Source organism: Haemorhous mexicanus, chromosome 2 (genome assembly GCF_027477595.1).
Source record: "Haemorhous mexicanus isolate bHaeMex1 chromosome 2, bHaeMex1.pri, whole genome shotgun sequence".
Classification (NCBI taxonomy): Eukaryota; Metazoa; Chordata; class Aves; order Passeriformes; family Fringillidae; genus Haemorhous; species Haemorhous mexicanus.
The window spans coordinates 115,675,674-115,686,158 of NC_082342.1; positions in this window are offsets into that span (position 1 = coordinate 115,675,674).

Genomic DNA, 10,485 nt, shown 5'->3' on the forward strand with positions numbered 1-10,485 from the left:
TGACCAGTTTTTCTTAGGCTTTTTTTAACTATGATTGATCTCAGATATCCTTGATTCAAGATATGCTGCTTCACTGCAATTGGTCAACTGAATCATCTGACATTCCCTGGCTCTCCAGTTGGGCAAGCAGGCAAGCATTTTCTGTATAAATACTTCTCTGCAAACCTGCAATTCCCTTGCTTCCAACAACCTGCCCTGAAATTCTGAAGTTTCTGTCAAATAATCGCAGAATTTTGCTCAGAGAAGAAAACATTATATTTATACTTTACACGCCTTTCTCTGAAAAAGGCCAAGTTTGAAAGAAATTATCCTTAAAGTATTTTATGAAATATTATGGGTGTATGCAAAAAAAAAAAAAAAAAAAAAAAAAAAGCCCTGAGAGGATGAAGGCAGGCTCCATCCACTGGAAAACCCCTCTTACAACAAACACATCACTGCTCTGGATATACCAGAGCCTCTTCTCTGCAGAGGAGGGTGTTTCACTTCCCTGTGGAGTGCCCCCTAGTCGTCCTGCAGGATTGTGTGAAACACAGATCTAAGCTGGTTAATTAAAAAATAGGCAACATAGCTGGCCATTCACAAGCTGGATCTGTTCTGGCCAGCAGATGGACAGGGCTCTGTGTCGATTGTGTTTGAACTCTAAAGGCAAGTTGGTATTTGATGGATGATGTTATTAGCTAAATGTCTTCTGTGGTATAAGATCAAAGAACAGATGGGAATTATGCCTTAAAATAGAATAATCTAAAAGGGGATGGCTTTTAGATGAGTAAGCATCATGGAAACAATAAAGGAGACTTTCTTTGGCTTGCTTTGCTGCACAGCCAGGTTTGACTGGGGGGATAAACAAACAACCCACTTAGGACCAAAATCCTTAAGATGTCAGTTCTGCTGCACATTCCTCCCTTCATATTCAGTGTTTACATTGTTTTGCCTCTTGAGTCAACCTCGTGTTTCTCTCCCTGACCAAATGTGTCCCAGCTCTGTTTCCTTGCAGATGCCACTGAGGTCACCCAGCGTGGGTGGTGGCAAAGCTGAGCAGCACCTTCACCTCACTGTACCCACAGACTGAGGCTGCTGCTCTGGCACAGCTCTTACCTTAATCAGAGAAACTACACACAGCAACCTCTTTTAGTTTAGCCAATATCCTCCTTTAAACTGAAGGCTATTGGTCATTGTGCTGCTGTGTTGTCTGTCTTTTTCCACTGGCAAGAAAGTGATTTAAATACTCTGGTTACTTTCACTAAGAACCTCCCACGTGCAAGACAAAGTAGCTTCTGGATGAAATCCTCCAGGAGACAGTAAATATCCTACTCATGGTCTTCACTGAAAATGGTACTTAAGGGTTTATTTCTGGCACCACTTAGGCTTCTTATCTTTGGGTCATCTGCAGGTGAAAATATCTGCATTTTTTTTTTTTTTTGGTTGGGTGCTAAGCATACTAAACAATTATCAATAATTCCTCAAAGAGTGGTATTTTTGAGATGTAGTGCTCAGAATTTTGCTACCACAACACAAATCCTTAGCACAGGAAAATCAGCAAAAGTGACTTCCAATTTTTTTATCTTCAGCTTCCAGACTCTGTTTGGCAGCCAGTGGAAGTTAATCAGCAATTAATTGACTGCACAGCCTGGTGACTTATAAACTGACACTCTCATTTGTGGCCTTCTGAATGAACTTGCACATGATCACAAGCTCAAAAGTAGAAACATTTAATGTAGCCTCCCCCCAACTCAAGAACACTGTGGTCCATAACTTTTTCATAGCTGCTCATAAATCTTTAGCCTCTCTCAAAAGCTGTGCCTTAATCCCACCCATAAACCCAGACATTTTGAAGAAACAAATAAAAGTAGAAAGAACAGGAGCTCAGAGCTCAGTTTTCAAAGACCACGAGACATCTGAGATGACCCCAGATACAAGATAATATTTCCAGAAGATTTAAGGTATTCTGCACCATCAGTTCTGATCTGAGTTCCCTTCAAAAGAGGCTTATCTCACTTAGAAGTATTGGCCTGAAAACTAAATTTAGGCTCTTCCAGAAGCAAATGTAGAGTTTCCATTCCAAATTACTTCCAGTACAGGCCCAGTTCAGATTGACATCAATAGCAGTTTTTCTTTCTGTGAAAAACTATAGATATTTTGCTGGTTCAGTTGAACTAAATATATGTTTTTGTTGTTTTTTTTTTTTTTTTAATAGAGAATCAAGTGAGATAAATCCCTTCCTTGTAGTCTCAGGATGTAATTTGGAAGAGAAGGAGATCCACTACTTCACAGAGTTCTTCCAAACTCCCTAGTTCAATCCCCATAAAGTGCATTGGAGACCTGCAACCCTATTCTTTATTCCACCACCACTATACGACCTACAAGACTCATGTTCATCCTCAGAAAAGAATTGGACTGCCACTGGCTGCAGTTCAATGGGACCCAAATGCTTGTCCTGTTGGCATCATCAGCCCCATGTTCCTCCTTCAAAGGAGCAGGATTTCACCTCTCCATCATGCATGTGTTGTGAAATGCATTCAGACTTGTGCAGAAAACTCAATGTTTCATTTTCGTCTTAAGGATTTCCCAGTGCTGCCATTTTGTAGTCTCCTCCAGGCAATTTTGACATTCTGAGACAGCAGGTAACAGAGCTCAAAATCATCAAACATTCTGTCAGAACAGGCATTGCTTGGTATCTGTGCTGGTTGTGTCTGCAAAGACCAGGAAAGGAGTACAAACTCAAGGACAGCCTTTACATGTGGATACACACTCACACACAGTGACATAAGCATTGCACCCTTTGCTGGAAGCAGTTGGAGGGAGTGGGATGCTCAGGAATGCAGTTCAGGGAAAGGCCATGCTTTGTTCCATCATTGAATTGATGAAGCAGGGTTTATATCTGGGGATTGGCCATCAGTATTCCTCTCATAGTTGTGAATGTAGGAGGAACTGAAAGCATTGTAATGGCAATCTGCAGCAACAAAAAATGTAATACTTGTATAATGAATTTATACTTTGTAAGAGGTACTCAGAATTCTTAGAGGAAGTTTTTTTCTATCATTTTAATAATAAAAATAAATATTTGGCAAATAATATTCCCAATAAATAAAACTACATAACCATATACAGCAATGAAGGAGCAGGTGGCAGAGAAATCTGTTTAGACACTCAAAGTTTTTCATCTTTCTCCCCATGGTGCTTTATCTCAGATTTGTTATGCAAGGATATTTAAATACCTAAACACACATAATCTTCTGTAAACTAAATGGGTCTCTTCTTTCAATGTTTGTATGCATTAATGAATGTGTGCTGTTAAGAAACAGTAAATGGAAATGTTTATTCAGTAATTTACACAAATACTGTTATTACAGCAAGGCTCCTGTCATCTGGGGATAAGGCTGCTATGGAGAAGTCTGTGAAAGTAGGTCTAAATTATATGCTTATTAATTTTAGGACAGAAAGACAAGTATTGCCTGTGAACAATACTTAGCCTTTAGGTTGACTTGAAAATGCAGCTGCAGGGGGACCAGAAGTTGGTGTCCCCCTGGCCCCTCCAGCAGGAAGAAGCAGTTGGCCAGGAAGGGTCACCTCCTCAGAATTGTGCTGCCCTCAAGGTACAGATTACTGGGGACTGTCAGTGCTTTAAAAAAACCAGCTGAGGAGCCTGGCAGTGCAAACAGGGTGCAAGGGAGATCCTGGATGAACAATGTCTGGGGAGAGGCAGGCAATGCTGGGGCATGGGAAGGTTTTCATGAGTGGTCCAGGCACACAAAATCACAGCCAGGCTGCCCTGCACTCACCAGGAGCCCTGATGGACAGTTTGTACAGGACAAGTGAAGAAACCTGGATTCCTACATATTTTTTCCCTATGTCCCTCATGGTTACCCACTCAGGTTTTCCCCTACATAACCATCAGCTCCTTGATCCCCACATCTCTTGATAATGTGGATTGAAACTCTTTGCCCTTTGCTCACTTCCACAATTTTTTCAACAGCTTTTAAAGCCCCCACAAGACTGCTGGCTGAGCAAGGGGCAGCACACCCTCACTGAATAGCAAACACATCCTGGGGCTTCTTGCCTCCTCAGGCTGCAAGTTGTGGCAGCTTTGGTTTCCCTCTGCAGGACAGCAACAGGGTACAACATTCCTGCCCAAGCACCACACATCCTCACATGTCCAAGAAATTGTCCAGAAACTTAGTTTCTCTGTGAGATCTCAGCCTTGCTGTTAAAATTGATTTAATTTGAGCAGCTGGATGAAAAGCAGCAGGGAGACACTAACATCAGGGCCGAGAGACAAAAAGCAACTCAATTCCACAAGAAACTTGTAAATAAGAGAGTAAAAATGTCTGTTTACCTTCAGGCTGCTGAAAGGTGGAGTGCCTTTTCCCTAGAGGAGATTGTTGTCACCCTGATCCTAATGGAGAAAGAGGAAAGCTGCTGTGTTTCCCTGAATTTCAACAACATGGATCAACAGTTCTGCAGACACTGGTGAGGTTTATCCACCCTTCCTGGAGGCAGCTGCCTCAGTCTCAGCTGGGATCCTCTCTCTGTCAGTGGAAACCACAAACAGGCACTGCCTGAAGGGCTGCTCATTCTGCTCCTGATGGGAGGGGGAGCTCCCTTTTGGCAGTATCTGTTTATTAATAACAAAAGGAGCCAAGAGTCAGCTGGATTTAGTCACCCAGCTGTTGAACACCTTGGTTAAGGCAGATGAATTCCACCTTCAAGGTTGTTTCAAATTACCTTATAAGCATGTGCAGGAGATGCTTCACCTACCAGCTGACAATCCACAGTTTCACATAGGCCAGTGTTAAATATCACACTTTTTTCCAAGGCTGCAGGGAAAGTTTTGCATCAAACACTGTGGGATAATGACAGATGATGTGCAGGGAGCAATTTGCAGCATGTCTTCAACCTGACAGAGAGAGAAAGGATCTCTCTGTGAAAACTTGTGAGATGTCAGATGTTTGTCAGAGTACCAAAGAGGGTGGAAGCTTGCATGTGGAAATTTCTCCATAGTTTGTATCTCCATGTCCCCACGTGGGTGATGTGTGGTGCACCTTGGGCATCAACACTGGTCTCTCTACCCCACTATCCCAAACCACAAACAATAACATTTCTGCTGATTCGTGCCCTCAGTGTTTCTGAGTTTGTCAGAAAGTCCTAAACAGCCCCCAGTGGCACAGCTGGAAGTTTTGCATGGATACAAACTGGGGGTTAAGGATTCCAAATGAGGTTTGAAGTAGCTTCCCTCAGCAAGGGTCAGATCCTGAGGGCTCCCTTCAGTCCTGCATGTCACTGAGCATCAAACTGCAGCTTCACTTCTAGGATGCTTTGCACAAGATGGAGAAAACTCTGAGGTAGCAGGAATATCTCCACTCAGTTGAGAAAACCATCGTTGCCTTCCTCGGGATAACATCAAATTATGATTGTGGTTTGAACAACATTTCCATAATGACAAAAAAACGACCCATAAATTTGCTTGGAGCTGTAAAACTGACCTGGCAAGACACAGCTAGCTACTAACAATAGCAACCCTATTTTATTGCAGCCTCCTGCCAATACCCACACAATATTCTTTTCTTGCAGTAAAAATGCAATAGGCAAAGTGGAGAAGATGTTTTTCTATGCTATGTACTATGAAATATTAAAGTGAATTCATTTGTCTATGACTCAGGTTTGTGTGGCCACTCCCTGTGCAACACCTCACATTTTAAAAGCAAGCAGTAAATGAAATTCGGTCTCAGCTAGCCAGTTTGGGTTAAATTTGCAAGGCAACTCATCATATGGGAAATTTCTGAGAAGAAATGCTATTTAGAGCAGGAAATTGGTGATTCATAATTGACATTAACTCCAGTTACCCTCAACGTTCATGCTGTACTTCATGCGAAATTATTATAAGGAAAGAAAGGCCATTCCCTTGAGCAAGTTCAAGTTAATGTTTAGGAAACCATTTAAGTTATTATTAGGACAAAAGTCATTACAGTGGAATGGTCAGATGCTCAGACTGCGCCCCCAGCTGCAAACCTGTGCATTTTAATGCCTCTTTGCAGGTAGCTCTTCAGATATTTGGTCATTTTGGCCAATTCAGAGCCTGAAATGAATCCTTTTTTAGCACTAAATGCACTGAAATCCATGCTGGTGTCCAGTTTTGCACACACCAGCCCCTGTGATCCTGGAGGACCTCCTGGAGGAGGTGGGAGCTGAGCCACAAGGACATGCCCACACACGGGCATGAGGACCTGGCCTCAAGGCAATATTGGGCCCGTGCTGGCAGATACCAAAACTGCAGAATGATGCAATTCAGCCAATGGAATGAGACAGCCCAGGGGCTGGATCCTCAGCTAAGGAGAGCCAGCCATGCTCTGTGGCTTTTGCTGGAAGCTGTGACCTTGCACCAGAGGCAAATCTGGTGCCTCTTGGTGTCCACAGCAGAGGTGAAGCTCTCTGAAGTTCCTCAGAGTACTGCTCTTTATTTGGTCTAAAAGGACATATGAACTCAATTATTCCACCATAACATTAGCCTAGAATAAGGAATTAAATAGACCTTGTTATGGATTTTGGTGTGAGTAAAGCTTTGGCATCCTATGCAATTTTTTATGATTTTGTTTTTTTCTGAATAGAAGCTGAAATATCTTTCTAATATAGAATATGCCTTAAACTGCAAGTGTAAATCAGAGGCAGGCTTCAAGTAAAGAAAGAGATTAAAGGCTCCTACAGTTATAAATTTGAGTACCTTTGAGCTTGAGAAAAGCACTTTAAACCACTGGCTCATTATTACCTTTAGAAAAGAGGGATTTGGATTTCTCTCTACAAGGAGAGCTGCTCTGCAGCCCCAGTGCTGTGTGTGACCAAGGACCCCAGAAGAAAAGCCAGTCACTCTCCCCAGCTGGTCAAGTTCCTGGGGCACACAGAGGTGGCAGGTGATGGAAAGCCAAAGCATCCACCATCCTCCTTGAGCTGCTAGTTGGGCAGGGATAAGTGAGACAACAGAAGCAGTTTTTAAGGGGGTAGCAAGAGCATCAGCACCCAGTCTCAGGAACAAAACAAACTGAGAAAACATTTTTCATATGAGACCAGAGGTGCAAAAAGTCCTGGCAGGGCTGAAGCATGTTGGAGTTGAAAAGGATACCAGAAAAGGGTATAAACTGTGGTGTATAAACTGTGGTGTGCTGAGAGTGATCATGGTAGAGGCTGAGAAAGTTTGCATGACAAAGGCAGAAGAGGCTGGAGAAAGAGCCATTCATTGGTGGCTCCAAATAACCTTCAGTTCTGCAGGGCAAAGGAATCGTTGGAGAAGTGTGAGTCCTGTCCTTCATCTGAAAGCTAAAAAGGTGAATAAGAGGTTATCAAACAGAGGCTAGAAACAGGAAAGTTTGCCCTCACTTAGCAGAGCCAAAGCTACAGCACAGCTCCAGGAGCTTCAGGAACACACCCCTGGCAAGAGCCTCTCTTGGAGTTACTGCCTGGGTTAGAACTTGGAGGCTTCTGCAAGAAGCAGAATTAACCCTGGAGCAAGGAACCAGGATTTCCCAAGCAAAGGAAGTCAATCAGAACAGGCTGAGGCTGATGCAAGGCTGCACAGAGACTGAAAAGAGCCCTGAAATGGGAGGCAAAGCCCAATCTGCTGCAGTGGGAGACACTGAAAACTATCTATTGTGGACATACCTTGGCAAGCCACAGCTGAGCCCAGCATTTGGGAAAAAATTACCAACAGATTACCTTTTCTGGGAAAGAATCCACATGAACCTGTGGTGCACAGCATGGGAGAGGAGGATGGGGACAGCACCATTAGAGGCAAGGGTCTTATTTACAGGAGCCATGAAAAATGCTGTGGGACCAGATAAAAGGACAACCAGCCCATAGGCAAATGGCAATAATCAATTTTCAGCTGGACAGAGCTGCACAAGCTGATAAGGGTCTGACAGGGTTACGAGCACTGAGAGAAAAGCTGCAGGCAGCAAAAGGAAAGAGAAGAAAGGGCTCAGGACTGTTCCTCACTGAAGGAGATAAAGGCAAATGAAAGAGAGAGTTCATAATAATGTCAGAGATTTTTAAAATGTCACATCTTTGATCTCACCCCCAAGGTGATCAGACTGGGTCAGAACAGCAGAAATGGCTGGGGAAATCCTTAAACTGCAGAAGAGAGCACAAAAACATCTCAATGAACCCATCTCCACAGGAGTGGCTGGAGCCTGGCACCCCCAGCCCAGGGTGAGGTTTGAAGCACACTGCTGTGAGAATCAGTGGTCCAGGGAGAAATTCAGCCCTGGAGACACTCCACATCCATCCACAGGAAGAAGTGTTGCTTCCTCACAAATAGGGAAAATTAAGTCATAATGTGAAGTTATGAGGGCAAGTTTTCCTCTCTGCCCAGAGGGAATGGCTTCTGGGAGACAACTGAGAGCACATACAACACCTGACACACCCAGGAGGGCTCTGGTATTGAGAGTCCAGAGGAGGGACATGAAGATGGTGAGAGGCATGGAACACCTCTCACAGGAGAAAAGGCTGAGAGATTTGGGGTTGTTCAGCCTGGGAAGAGAAGGCTCCAAGGTGACCTCATTGCAGCTTTTCAGTGCCTGAAAAGAGATTTAAACTGGAAAGGATCTTTCAAAAGGGCATACAGGGTTAGGACAAGGGGTGATGGCTTTAAACTGAAAGAGGGTAGGCTTAGATTTTATATTAGGAGGAAATTCTTTGCTGTGAGGATGGTAAGGCATTAGAATATATTGCCCAAAGAAGTTGTGGGTGCTTTATCCCCTCCTCAATTGTACCTTCCTTTGGCTGAACTGAAACTCTGGGTAGCTGCAGCTTCTGTAAGCCTTGGTTTTGGTCACAATCTTCCATCAGCCTGGAACATCTCTTTGGGATGACTGCAGTGATCCTTTGGAACTGGATAGACTCCTCCAGTTAAGTTCACATTTTCCATTTCAAAAGGCCACTCTGCAAGTTTAAGCAGCCAGGCTTAACTTGTTTGCAAAACTTGAGGCCTAACATGAATTTCATCAGTGAGTCTCCTAAATTCACACCAGCATTAATTTCCCCTTCCAGCCATACAGTGATAGGACCTATTTTGGTATTTTCAATACTTATTGATCTAATAAATCAAATTAATGGGATGGTGCAATTGCATTGTTTCAATGCTTAAAGCACAGGATACTGATTTCTCATGGTAATTTTGGAAAGGAATCATGGCTGTCCTCTGAGCTTCCTAAAACCCTCTGGAGAGTGGGAATATGGTACCTGCATGCACCATATGGTCCCTGCATGTACCTCCAGCTCACTGTTCTGTTGTTGAACATAGAAAATGGATGTGAAGTTTGCAGGAATTGGATTTTCTTTTGTTTTTGATGTTCTCACTTAAAAAATGAAAGGTCTTTAAAATCAGTTGTCAAAAGAGAGATGCACTCATAACCAACAAGACCAATCATTTTCATGCCACAGAGCAGACCATGGTACGAGGAAGGCTCTGGGAGTTGTGCACACAGTCAGTGCACCTTGGTCCCTGCCAGCACAGCTGCAGTCCCCGTGTGCCTGAGCTGCCTGTCCTGTGAACAGCCATGCACACTCACCTTCCAGGTGCTTCTGAAGGGGGAGTTCAGGCTGTAGGGCCACACTGGAAGTAGATCAAGCCCATTTAACCATGTGGAGCCCAAGGAGCTGTAGTGTAGACAAGACACCAGCATCTCTGGAGCTGTCTTCTGCTTACAGGCAAGAAAATGTCCTCCTTTCTTCATCCAAATCTCTCTCCTGTCATTACTGGGGGTGAGTTGCACCTTCCAGATCCAGACTGCAGCTTCCACAGCAGTGAAAAGTCATGGTGTCAAGCCCCTCAGAAAGTGCTGAGGGCAGGAGGACTTTGCCACCACGGCAGGGCAGCACAAACACCAACCCTGGTGCTGCATCCTGCAAAGGCTCCAAACCATGAGGCTGCTCCCAGGAACTGCCCTCTCCCTGAGCTTGGCTGCTCCTCACCACCAGCACCCACTGCTGGTCAGTGTGGAGCAGGATTCTGGCTGGGTGCACATCTGCCTGGTGCAGCACAGCCACCCTTGGGGCTCTGTGATTGATGCAGTAGGATGTGTTGTAACATGGCACAATTGTTTTCTGAATTAAGAGAATTAAATAGTGAAGCCCAAACAAAATGGTTTTGCTTCTTCAGAACAGAAATTCTCAAAACAATCAAAATCAAGCCTTCTGATATAGAAATGCAATATCATGGTTTGATGACTTTGTTTTTCTAAGGATTTGGGTTGTGTTTTTTTCTGAGATTATTACATTTTCACAGAACATTTCATTTGCATTTATGCTGTACTTTCCTGCAGAAAATTATGTCATTTGAAAACATAATTTATCTCTTCTGGAGTTTTGCAATAGTAAAATTGCAATTCAGATTGTCTGCAGCTGTAAATCAAACACACTTACTTTAATGGCCTGGTCTGCAGAGCTGGAGGCCAGCTCTACCCATCCAGTCTGTAACAAATTGATGAACATCCCTGTTCC